Source organism: Panthera pardus, unplaced genomic scaffold, assembly GCF_024362965.1.
Source record: "Panthera pardus isolate Hobbes unplaced genomic scaffold, ASM2436296v1 HiC_scaffold_8, whole genome shotgun sequence".
In the NCBI taxonomy this organism is placed as follows: domain Eukaryota; kingdom Metazoa; phylum Chordata; class Mammalia; order Carnivora; family Felidae; genus Panthera; species Panthera pardus.
Genome location: NW_026527013.1, coordinates 156,302,343 through 156,315,620, shown reverse-complemented (window position 1 = coordinate 156,315,620; position 13,278 = coordinate 156,302,343). Strand labels below are relative to the sequence as shown.

Here is a 13,278-nt window from a genome sequence, read left to right as displayed (position 1 = left end):
TTTGTTAAGTTTATTTATTTTTGAGACAGAGAGAGACAGAGCATGAACGGGGGAGGGGCAGAGAGAGAGGGAGACACAGAATCAGAAGCAGGCTCCAGGCTCTGACCCATCAGCCCAGAGCCCGACGTGGGGCTCGAACTCACGGACCGCGAGATCGTGACCTGAGCTGAAGTCATACGCTTAACCAACTGAGCCACCCAGGTGCCCTTCCATCCCCTTACTTTCAATCTGAAGGTGTCTTTAGGTCTAAAGTGGGTCTCTTGTAAACAGCATATAGATGGATCTTGTTTTCTTATCCATTCTGTTACCCTATGTCTTTTGATTGGAGCATTTAGTCCATTGACATTTACAGTGAATACTGAAAGATATGAATTTATTGCCATTATGTTGCTTGTAGAGTTGGAGTTTCTAGTGGTGTTCTCTGGTCCTTTTTGTCTTTGCTGCTTTTGGTATTTATTTATTTATTTATTTATTTATTTATTTATTTAATCTTTTCTCCCCTCAGAGAGTCCCCCTTAATATTTCTTGCAGGGCTGGTTTAGTGGTCATAAATTTCTTTAATTTTTGTTTGTCTGGGAAACTTATTATCTCTCCTTCTATTTTGAATGGCAGCTTTGCTGGATAAAAAAAATTCTTGGCTGCATATTTTTCTGATTCAGCACATTGAATATATCTTGCCACTTCTTTCTGGCCTGCTAAGTTTCTGTGGATAGGTCTCTTGCAAACCTGATCTGTCTTCCCTTGTAGGTGAAGGACTTTTTTTCCCTTGCTGCTTTCATGATTCTCTCCTCACCTGAGTATTTTGTGAATTTGACTATGATATGTCTTGTTGATGGTCAGTTTTTGTTGAATCTAATGGGAGTCCTCTGTGATTCCTGAATTTTGAGGTCTGTATCTTTCCCCAGGTTAGGAAAGTTTTCTGCTATGATTTGCTTACATAACCCTTCTACCCCTATTTCTCTCTCTTCCTTTTCTGGGACTCCTATGATTCTGATGTTGTTCCTTTTTAATGAGTCATTGATTTCTCTAGTTCTAAAATCGTGCTCTTTTGCCTTAATCTCCATCTTTTTTTCTGCTTCATTATTCTTCTTAAGTTTGTCCTCTATATTGCTGATTCTCTGTTCTGCCTCATCCATCCTTGCTGCCATGGCATCCATTCGAAATTGCAGCTCAGTTATAACATTTTTTTATTTCATTCTGACTAGCTTTTACTTCTTTTATCTCTGCAGAAAGGGATTCTAATCTATTTTTGACTCCAGCTAGTATTCTTGTTATCGGGATTCTAAATTCTGGTTCAGACCTCTTGCTTGTATCTGTGTTGGTTAAGTCCCTGGCTGTCGTTTCTTCCTACTCTTTCTTTTGGGATGAATTCCTTTGTTTTGTCATTTTGAAGGGAGAAAAGGAATTAATGAGGTAAACAAAATTAAAATTAAAAACATTAAAATTAAAAAATTAAACACACACACACGCAAAAAATCGAATAAATGATGCTAGACCCTAGGTGTGTTTTGGTCTGGGTGTTGAAAGGGGCTTGATAGATTAGAGAAAAAAAGGGAAAGAAAAAAAGGAAATCGTTTGAAAATTTGAAAAAATGAATACACTGAAATGATGGAGGTAATATAGAATTTGAAAATTTTACACAAAAGTAAAAAATAGTAGAAAAAATGTTAAAGAAAAATATTTTTAATAAAAATGAATTTTTCTCTCTCTGTAGTCAAGAAAAAGAAACAAAAAAGAGAAAAAAGAAAAAGAAGGAAAGAAAGAAAATTGAATAGAAGGACCAGCGAACAGACTGAAATATGACTGAAATAACTGAAATAACTTTGTTTTCCCCTAGAAGTCAAAGTATGAAGCGCTTTATAGTCCATAAACTCAGCAGGCGGAGAGACTTGTGTTCCTGAAGAGGGAGGTTGGCCCAGTTGGGCAGGGCTTAGTGTAATGGCTCCATTCTCCACTAGATGGTGCTAATACTTGCTGGGGTGGATTGTTGTGGCGCTTGTAGGTGTGTGTATGCCCGGCAGCGGTGAAAATGGCGTCTCCCAGCTACCCAGTCTCTAGTATCAGAACTCTATTCTCCCCAATCAGCAATCGCGCACCCATCCTTTGTCTTTGGCTTCCGTCCACTCCCCACTTCTATACAGTCTGTGACCAAGCCCCAAGCAGCACCTCTCTCCTGAGTTTTGTCTCAGATGTGGCTGTTTTTCCCGACCCCTTACTTCTGAGGGACTGCAGCTTTGACCCATTCCGCCCCCCCTGTGGAGGGTCTCAGTGAGCTATGGCCGGGTGCTAGCCACACCCAGGAATGTTTGCAGGTCTGTGCTACTGCTGATGCCCAGAGACTGCGGTTGGGTGCCAGCCTGCCCCAGAAAAAGTTTATGAGATAGTGTAGCAGCAGTGCCTTAGGGATTATGGAAAATCATAGCACACACCTGGCACCAGGCTTCACCCTTAATGACCTTGTTCCAGCACCCACGAATGTGGTTGTTCTCCCGAGTCCACTAGGGTCTTGCCTTTGGGGGACCACACAGCCTCTACCAGGTGTCCTCCCAGCAGGGGAACCACCTCTCCCTGTGTGGCCTGAAGAACCCAGACTCCACTCTGCTCCTGGGGATTCGCCCTTCTCACCAGAGCACCATGAGGTATTGAGCTGTGGATTTTTAGACTCTGTGCTCCCCCTGTTTATAGTCCTAGTGGAATTTAAACCCTCTCCTTTCTCTTTTCTCCTTTCTGCCTTTTAGTTCAGCCCCTGTGGCTGTTTCCACTTTTCCATTTTCTCTCTAGCTGCTTTGGTGGAGGTGCTTTTCCCGTATTCTGTAGCCCCCATCTCTCTCTGCATTCAAAGGCAGCTTCCTGCCCTCTGCAGCTTTTCTCTCCCCCAGTTCTCCTCTCTGCACCACGTACGTGCTGAATTCTGTGGTTCAGATTGTGCAGATTGTTGTGTTAATTCTCAGATCAGTTTTCTAGGTGTGCATGATGGTTTAGTGTTGGTCTGGCTGTATTTCATGGACGTGAGACACAAAAAACTTCCATGGTGTTTTGCCTTCTTGGCTCCTCCTCCTCAAGAATTTTTAGTAATGAATTTCAGCTGAAGCCCTAATGAGCTTGGAGCTTTAGAATTTAGTAGACCATGGTTTCTCACACCCCCATGTAAATAAGAACTGCTTGAACAGGTAAAAAACAAAAACAAAAATAATGGGTCCATCTTAGAAATCCCAAATCAAAATCTCTGGGTAGGCAGGGCTTTGGCATTTTAAAATTTAAATGATTTTACTTATATTTCAAATAAGTATACTGTTTGTTAAGGAGATAGTTGAACATTATTATTGCATTATTTTGATGATCTTGGAGGAAACTATTGAAACAAGACGCTGAGAGATGTAGGGAGGGTAACGAGGGAAGCATTTTTTTAAAAATTTTTTTTAACGTTTATTTCTTTTTGAGACAGAGAGAGAGAGAGAGACAGAGCATGAACAGGGGAGGGGCAGAGAGAGAGGGAGACACAGAATCAGAAGCAGGCTCCAGGCTCTGAGCCATCAGCTCAGAGCCTGACGCAGGGCTCGAATTCGCAGACCGCGAGATTGTGACCTGAGCTGAAGTTGGACGCTTAACTGACTGAGCCACCCAGGTGCCCCACGAGGGAAGCATTTTTACACACTTTCCTCCACTATCCCACACATAGACCTCATCCTCAGACAACTACCTGGGAAGTGAGGAGTAGGCTGTGCATGTGCCATATACAGAATGGCAAATTTTTGTAATATTCTGAACACATCCCTGTGACCTGCTGCATTTGTGAATGTTTGCCTGCCCAGGATTCTACACCCACCCCCATTTCCACCCACAGGGCTCTGATGCACAGATATCATCTTCTCCAGAGAATCTTTCCTGATGGTCTTAGCCAAAGTGATCCCTCTTCCTTCTGGGGTCTCGCTGTACTTGAAATTCATTGCAAAATTATAAATGCTTATTGTAGAAAAAAATGTAGCCAAACAAAAGAAAACAAAAATCATCATAATTTGACCACTGTTCTCATTCTAGTTCAGCTTTCAACTCTATTTTTCTTTCTCATTCTTTATTGACCAAAATATAATTATAAATTTATAATTCTGTAAATTTTATAAATTTATGATTTTCATATATATACATATACATATGCATGTATATCTATATACATATATATGTGAGGGAAAATTTTTTTTTTTAATCTCTCTAAATCAAATATATCTGGAAATACATCCTAGCTACTAGACTTTTCTTCCTAGCTAATCTTCCTTTTTGGTGATGAACTTAGATTCCTATTATGTAGCTCCCCCAGTATACCAGCCTCCTTTGGGTCTATATACTCACTCTTATGCCCTGATCTGTCGAATCCCTAAGAGATAACATAATTTGTGGCCTCAGACTCAGCACACCAACATATATAAGAATGGGGAGGGAATGATATCTCGTAGTTCTTCCTATAGCAGCAAAAGCAACAATAAAAACTCACAAATCAGTATTTCATTGAATTGTCTTGGCACACGTGTGCTCATGTGCATGTGCCCATATACACATGACATATGATTTATAAATGAATCCATACTGTATATCTTGTTCATATTACCACTGTTTGCTGTGCAGTAGTTTAGAAATATTTGCCACTATAATTGGATTTCTTCTGCATTAATTAATTGTATTTATTTATTTTTAATTTTTTTAAACATTTATTTATTATGGAGACACAGAGAGACACAGAGCGTGAGCAGGGTAGGGGTAGAGAGAGGGGGAGACACAGAATCCGAAGCAGGCTCCAGGCTTGGAGCTGTCAGCACAGAGCCTGACGCGGGGCTCAAACTCACAATCTATGAGATCATGACCTGAGCTGAAGTCAGTCGCTCAACCAACTGAGCCACCCAGGCGCACTTTTATTTATTTTAAAGTTTGTTTATTTTTATTTTGAGAGAGAGAGAGAGAGAGCACTAGTGGGGGAGGGGCAGAGAGAAGGAGAGACAGAATCCCAAGCAGGCTCCACACTGTCAGTGCAGAACTCGATGTGGGGCTCAAACTCACAAACCATGAGATCATGACCTGAGTCAAGATCAAGAGTCAGATGCCTAACCGACTGAGCCACCCAGGTGGCCCATCTTCTTCATATTTTAAAGGCTACCTAATATATAAGAACAGAAATTATTTACTTAACCAATCCCTTACTTAAACATTTTAAAAAGTTTTTAAGTTTCTTTATTTTGTGTGTGTGTGAGAGAGAGAGAGGGCACGAGTTGGGTAGGGGTAGAGAGAGAGACAGAAAATCCCAAGCAGACTTCACACTGTCAGTGCGGAGCCTAATTCGGGGTTTGAACTAATGAACTGGGAGATCATGACCTGAGCTGAAGCCGTACCCTTAGCCATCTGAACCAGCCAGGCACCCCACCCCTTATTTAAATATTTAGTTATCTTCAATTGTAACTCTTTCAAGGAATACTGTAATAATTCCCTGACTTGAATATAAGAACCATGAGGGTGGATATAGTTTGTGTGTGTGTGTGTGTGTGTGTGTGTGTGTGTGTGTGTGTGTGTGTGTATTTATTTCACTGCCATATTCTCAGTGTCTAGAGCAGTGATCAGAGTGAAAAAGTCTCAATAAATTGTAGATGATAAAAGAATAAGTAAATCATTATTCCTGGATGTGGAATTACTAGGTTAAGAAGTTCCAGTTCCAAAGTACTTTTTCCAAAATGACACCTCCTAGAACAATGAATGTATTGCATTGCCAGTTACCCTACATTCTTACCCACATTGAGAGTGATTAATTCAAACAACAAACACCATCTTTTCCCCATTACATTACATTATGCCATGAATTGTGTTCTGACTTTTATTCTTTGCTTGAGTATGATAATTGCATCTCCTTTGCAGGTCCTCCTCGTCCTTAAGCTTTCAATCTTGGATGACCCTCACTTGCTAAGATCATCTATCCTAATGGTTTTTATGTGGTAATGACTCCCAAATTGTATCTCCAGCCCTGACCTTTCCCCCTGAATTCCAGATATGTTCATTTAATAGCCTGCATAACAGTTCACTGGATGTCATAAAGCATCACAGATTTCACACATCCGGGTCAAAACTTTTGATTCTCTGCATTCCCAAAACACTCCTCCCACAGCCTTCCACACATTTTAGCAAATGGCATCTCCAAGTACCCAGATGATTAGGTCAAAACTTTGGAGTCATCAATGATAATGTTCTTTCTCTTGCAACCCACATCCAATCTCCCAGAAAATCCTGTGGTTTTACCATAAAAGGTATTTATAATGCTATCTCATTTCCCATCCCTAATTCCAATCCCTTAGTCAGATCCCAAGCACCTGTCACCTGGACCACTGCCACATTTCCTAACTGTTCTCCTTGTTTCCACCTGTACCCTTATATAACCTATGCTACAGATAGCAGGCAGCATGCGATCCTTTAAAAACAAAGCAGATTTTATACTCCCGCCTCCAAAAACAAAACAAAACCCTTCCTGATGGCTTTCCATTATCTGTGGAATAAATTTCATTGCCCCTCCCCACTCATGGTCTAGGGAGCCCTAAGAGATCTGGTTATGACAAAATTTTCTGATTTCAGTTTCTATCATTGTCTTTCTCCCTATTCTGTTTCATTTGCCTTGGCCTTCTTCTCATCTTTGAAAACACCGAGCAAACTCCTGCCTCGGGAGTTGTACCTGCAGTTCCTGCTTGGTAACCTCTACTGTAATGTACTTGAATGGTAGCCTCCTCTGTTCAGATGTGTCCTTTCCAGGGAGCTCTTCCATCATCACCTTGTTCCAATGATTACCCTCAGACTCTTTTTATCCCTCTGGCTTGCTCCATTTTTCACCATGGCACTTATAATCCAGCATTTTACTATATATTTCTTTATGATTTGCTTGTCTCTCCAAGAGGATGTAAGTCTCAAGGGGCAAAGAATTCCTATCTCCCATTTTCTGCTTTATCCAGAAGGCATAGAACAGTAACTCTCAAATAGGTGATCAATAAATATTTGTCAAAAGAACAAATGAGTGAATAAATTCCTTTCAGAATTTCAATTTCTTGAAAACTTGGAAGCAATTTTCTCAGTTCGGGAGAAAGAATGTGTAAATCTTAAAATTTCCATGTAACCTGGCAGCTTTTTAGCACGTCCGGGTGGTGTTTGCTGAAAACTCTGTACACCCTGCAGCTCAGCTCTTGGCTGGGAGGCAGTCTTCCCCTCATTTATTCACACCAAAGGAGGACAGCAGTGACAAGGAACTGAAGTCTAAGAGAGGTGGTCCTGTACAAATGTGGAAGAATCAGGAAAGCCTGAAGTTTCCTGCCTTTCCAGCCAGTCCAGCCCAGGAGAATAGAACCTTCCATTAATCTTGTTCAAGTGACTGGCTTGCCACCTTTGGTGGTCATGAAATGACCACCTCTTCATCCCTCTTCCTGTCTAGATTCTCGCTCTTTTTAGGTATCTTGGGTCAGTAACTTGGGAACAAAGGTTTAACACTCTAGAAACCCATAAAGCAGATAGTTCTGTATCATGTCTTATCCATTTCCCTTTGCTCAGCAACAAAGAGCCCAGAGGACCAGGAGAAGTAAGAGGAAGTGGAAAAATAAAGTTCTCTAATTCTAGGGGCCCCTGGGTGGCTCAGTCGGTTAAGCGTCCAACTTTGGCTCAGGTCATGTTCTCGCGGTCCATGAGTTCGAGCCCCGCGTCGGGCTCTGTGCTGACAGCTCAGAGCCTGGAGCCTGTTTCAGATTCTGTGTCTCCCTCTCTCTCTGACCCTCCCCCGTTCATGCTCTGTCTCTCTCTGTCTCAAAAATAAATATTAAAAAAATTTTGTTTAAAAAGTTCTCTAATTCTAGACTCCTCCTTTTTGGAAGGCCTCAGAGTTCCCTCCCTTTCATAGATTTATGCTGGAACCTTATATTCTTAAAGAATTCTTCAAACATTTCCAGACACATGCTAGTCCTCTACTGTGGGCATCTTTCTTTGGGGTCTTTCATGGTCCCTGATGAGCTCATTGTGTATGGAGCAAAGTGAAGATAGGGGACAGAGGTGAGAATTGAGACACAGCTGGGAGCAGTTGGAGGAAACACTGTGGTTTGTTTTTGTCACAGGAACTATCTCTGGGATTAGGGGAGGGGATCATTTCTGACTCAGTTACCCAATCCTGGTAGAGAGAGGGTTTTGGAGCAGAATATCTCAGAGGTAGAGATAGCTTCATGTCCCTCCAAAATTAGAAAAAAATAAGTTCCAGGGCCCTTTTTACAATGATATGGAAGCCACTGGTGTGTTTTTGAGCTGGAAGTCTGTGAAAAAATGGAGAAGTCAAAACTTTCTGGCTTTGGAATGAGAGCTACAGCATGCAGTTAAAGTATAGCTCCCGAGGAAGGATGAGAAAGAAGAGAGGACTTCTATCCGCTGGTTACGATTCTAAGCCAGAGGGTCACATGAACACACACACACACACACACACACACACACACACACACACAGTGCCACACATAGTCATACACACAGTCATATACACACACACAGTCACATACACAGCCACACAGCCACACATATACACAATCACACATGCATTCATACACACACACACACACACACACACACACACACAGGGAGCTGGGTCACTCTGTGTGGGAAGAAGGGAGGTTCCCTTTCTCATGTATTGGCATGTGCTTGGTATTTTCATATGGTTATGTCTCTGTCTCACAAAACCCCTTATGTAATACCTACTATTAAACCAATGTTACAAGTTAATTTGACAGAGGTAGTAAGTGACCAGACTAAATCAATGTCTAGGTGTCTTGACTTGCAAAAGCCATCCCCTTCTCATTGTACTGTGCTGCCCCTCACAATTTAAAATTATGGTTTAATCTTTGTGGCCAACGTCTGCTCCAGGAATTCAGGACTAATATCTAACCTGGTAGCTCAGTTAAGTACAGGAAAATGAGTAAGCATTGCCCGCTGGGTTTTCTGAAGGGATGGAAAGGAGGAAGAGTGGTTTGTGAGTCTCTTAAGGCCACTTGACAGGGCTTCCCAGCACATCCTCTTAACCTTTCCAGGTACCCTTTGCGACAGAGTCTGCTTCTATAGGAAAAGTCAACAGGATCTGCCCAATGGCACATGTCATGACTACATTGCCAGGACAGGAGATGGGCTGTTCTTCCTGGTTTTGTAGCCTAAATAATGTCCTTGTATCAGAGGTCAATTTAATTGACCTGTCTTCACTTGCTTGCCATATCAACCACTTCACTCACATGAAACAATGGTTGCTGACTTCTCTTTTGCCAGCCTGGCACTGTCCTTATCCAAGTCCTGCCCTCTCACTCTTAATCCTCTCTTCTGCTTTGTGGTATCTGCAAAGACTGGACGCCAGATACTTTCCCTGGTTAAGTCTTGGAGCTCTGTTTCTATTGGCAAATGGTTGCTGATACCGTCCTCCTCCCTCTGCATCCTGCACTGCTCCCCGCCCCCCCCCCCCCCCCCCCCCCCCAAACTAGGAGCTTCGTCCATCTGGCTTGTACTCACTTTACCTATAAATTTCTGCTTCCCAGCCCTGGACACATTTTCAGAGAACTTAAGGAAATAATCAAGATGAGACCTACGGCATTTCTGCCCACTTTCTTCATCCCACCACTTTGGGTGAGACCAACGTACCCTGGTTTGCCTAGAACTTTCCATTTTAGCACTGAAAATCTTTTAAGCTTGGAAACCTCTCAGTTCTTGACAAGTCAGGATGGTGACTACCCATATTTCTCTTCTTCCAGATCATCAGCTTCTAGATTAGCATGTCCTTCAGGTCTTGGGATAATTTAAGGGGACTCTATTACACTGGGAACAGGGCCAAGCAAATACTAAAGTAATCCACTCCAGAGTGCTCTCTTTCTTTGAGATACTGTCCTTTAAATCTCCATTAGAATCTTTGCTATTGGAGACTTTCAGCTCAAGATGGCAAAATTGACCCACTTGTTTGCTTTCTTCTCTCTGTGAAATAAATCAGTGAAACAAAAACAAACAACAACAAATACACCATAGCAAAAAGAGAGGGATCGCTTTGTTATAAGATGCTTCTCCTCTTTTTTTTTCTTCGAATTTTCATTTAAATTCTAGTTAGTTAACATATAGTGTAATATTGTTTCAGGAGTAGAATTTAGTGATTCATCACTTAACATACAACTCACAGTGTTCAACACAAGTCCCCTCCTTAATACCCATCGCCCATTTAGCCCATTCCCCACCCACCTCACTCCACTTATTAGAATACGAGCTCAGAGATGCACATTACATTATACTTTGAGATCCTGGAGGTCAAGTTCTGTGCTATATTCTCCTTTCTATCTCCAGTTTCTGGCACAGAGTAGAACTCAAAATTCTTTATGAAATAGATGACTATGATTGGAAAATCTGAGAGAACAAAAGGAGCTCTAACATTGAAAACTTTGAGACCTGAATCATCACAATTTGAGACCTGAATCATAATTTCTTACACTCAGCACTGGTTGGGCCACCTGTGAAGAGTCGTGCTGAATTCTGAGAACTGATTCTCTCCACTCCAGCCTGGACCTCAGGTAAACTGTAGGCAACCAGTTGTAGAAGGTGGAAAGTAGGAGACACAGAGTGAGTCCTAACTTCAGGCAGCCTGTCCCAAACTACACAATTCACCCAGGCTCTGGAGAAAAAGAGAGGTTATCTTAGGATATTGTCCAAGTCCAATTCCTGGAATTACTTTGGCTGTGTCCCAGCTCTAGCCTGCAGGCATAGACATGTGACTGATGCCTGCTCAGGTAAACTTCCTTGATCTCTGGGAGACCTTGGAGAGGGGTGAAAGGAGAGGATAGGGCAGCTTGCCTGTAATTATTGTAGCAGTCGCCAGTTCTCAGAAGCAGTGGGTTGGATGAAATGACCTTTGGCAAACAGAGCAATATGAAGAGAAGGGTGAAAGGGAGAAAGGTGTGTTGAACTAGTGTTCTCAGCCCTCCGTAGTGACCGCTGTTTCTGTAGTGGCAGGGATGAGAATTTGAGAAAAAACTCTCGTCATCAAAATGTCTAAGCCTTGCTTCCTGCCTTCACTGTGTGGATTTACATTTGGGCTCCCCCTCTTCCACTTGGTATGGAGAAGAGCAGTGAGATTGGCTAGCTCATCTCCTTAAGGAAGTACACTTCCTTTTCCACTGGCAAAGGCATCATATCCCTGGAGGTATAGGGTGATATCTAAGGAGATGAGAAAGGAGGGGAAGTAGGTAGTTTTAGCTGCTCACCATATTCTCCTTGGATGTAAATATCTGCAGGTATTGATAATGAGTCATAGGTATCAGAAGGGGAATGATGTGCAAGTTACATGTGCGTGTGACCTCACATGTTAGCCAAGCGCTGGTGACCACGGTCTGTCTGGAATTACTTTGCACATGTGTCTCTGTGTTGGTATTTCCAATATAAGTCAGTGTCTTTCTGTGGGTCTGTGAGCTCCAGTATATGGGTGCCAAACACGTACATTCCCAGAACTGTGTGTACATTGCTTTGCCTTATTTTCCTATTATAACCTTGGAAGTCCAAGCCCGGGGTAAATATCTAACTGCTGGCATAGGCCAGAAAGCCTTGGGCTACATCACTTATGACATTGGGCTCATTCTACAGTGTTGTTTTTGGATGATTCAGGAGACATGAATCTTTGGGACAGAAAATTAACCTTGTGACTGCTGGTCAAGGAATAGGCCGGGCAGGACTGAGTCACTGCACCAGCTATTGAAGAAGGAACTGTTTTTCTAAACTGCTGAGGGATGTACCCCAAGAAACATACCCTTATAGTATATTCCAAACAGGCAGATGATTTAGATGGAGAAATGACTACCTGTATCTGTTTTTTTTTTTTTTTTTTTTAACTACCTGTATCTTTAATGTTATGACCATTTTAGGGGCTGGGACAAAGCGAGATAGGAGGTGTCCCCTCACTGAACATTGGAGGAACTGACTCTGAACAAAAAAAGGGGAATACACTTGGAGGTGCGGTGTTGTAGAAGAAGGGTACTATTTGTTAAAGTCAGCTGCATCAGGATCACTGCATACACGATATACCAATGTCACCACCCGTTCATAGAACCCAGGGATTCCAGTGAGAATGTAGCTTATTATACACTGTCTTACTTTCTCCATGAGCTCATTCCCTATTATGTATATTCTCATTCTGGAATTCTGCAATTCTGAAGGGAGAGATATAGGTATGTGGGAATAAGCTACTTCCTTCCTTTGAGCCAATACCGTCTGTTTTTGGCAATATAGGCCTAAAATATGGAGGATTAGCTGAGTGTTGTCAGAGAGCATCTGTGCAAGTAGCTGATGCTGATGACAAAAGCTGGAAGGATGCCATTAGTCATAGGCTCAGGAAGCCACTCATCAATTCTCCCAACAGTGCACTAAGAGCAAGTCTTCATGGTTTTTTGTTTGTTTGTTTTTTGTAGTTTTATGGTTTTATTAAAACAAATGTGATGTGTACATAAGCTGTCTGTCTATTCATTTTCTTTGCTGTGCAGCCTGGCATTGGGATTCGTGACTCTGATAGCCAGCTGAGCTTCTCGTTCCACTATGGCTTTACGGTTCTTGGAGGAGACATTGTAAGCAATCTCTTCACGGTAAGATTCGTTGCACATCAGCAGCACCTCAAGCTCCTTGACTTGTGGACTAGAAACTTCTGAGAGCCACTGGGCAGCATGTGCTTTGTTTTCTTGTTGCTCCCATAACCCATGTTGGGCATCAGGATCTGGCCCTTGAATCTTCTGCGCATCCTATCATCAATGCTTCTGTGTTTCTGCCAGTTGCACTTAATTTTGACATACTGGTCTGACTGGTGCCAGATGAACTTCTTTGTCCTCTTTTTAATGATCTTGGGCTTCACCAGAGGTCTGAGGGCAGCCATTATGCCTTCAGGAAAGAAGCAGAGATGGTATCATTGAGTCCTAGAAGGAAGCTTTCCTGCTCAGGCCTTGAACATTGTTGCAGACTGTCTTCCAATCTCCAGCTGCTGAGCAAACTGGGAGTAGAATGGGTACCTCTGCAAGGCTTGCTTTCTCTCCCATTTACGAAGATGGCAGAATATTAACCACTCCCCAGACACGATCCTGGGAGAAGTCTTCATGGTTTTTGATGTGTGTGCACAATAAAATCACCTGGGAAGCCTCACCCAATCAATTATATTGGAATTTCTGGGAACGGGTTCTTGGCATCAGAATTTTAAAATATGTCTTAGAAGTGGTTGTAATATGCAGCCAAGGTTGC

At 42.3% G+C, this 13,278-nt stretch overlaps 1 non-coding gene and 2 pseudogenes across 1 annotated transcript; 1 reads left to right on the top strand and 2 right to left on the bottom strand.

The window, feature by feature from the left end:
* LOC109269190 (olfactory receptor 2F1-like) overlaps positions 1-13,278 on the top strand; it is a 334,098-nt pseudogene that overhangs the window by 295,985 nt on the left and 24,835 nt on the right.
* On the bottom strand, positions 12,513-13,006 carry LOC109269176 (60S ribosomal protein L32-like; annotated as a pseudogene).
* LOC128775792 (small nucleolar RNA SNORA7) lies at positions 12,992-13,131 on the bottom strand. The gene has a single exon (XR_008420764.1). It is a non-coding gene; the product is annotated as a small nucleolar RNA SNORA7 (small nucleolar RNA).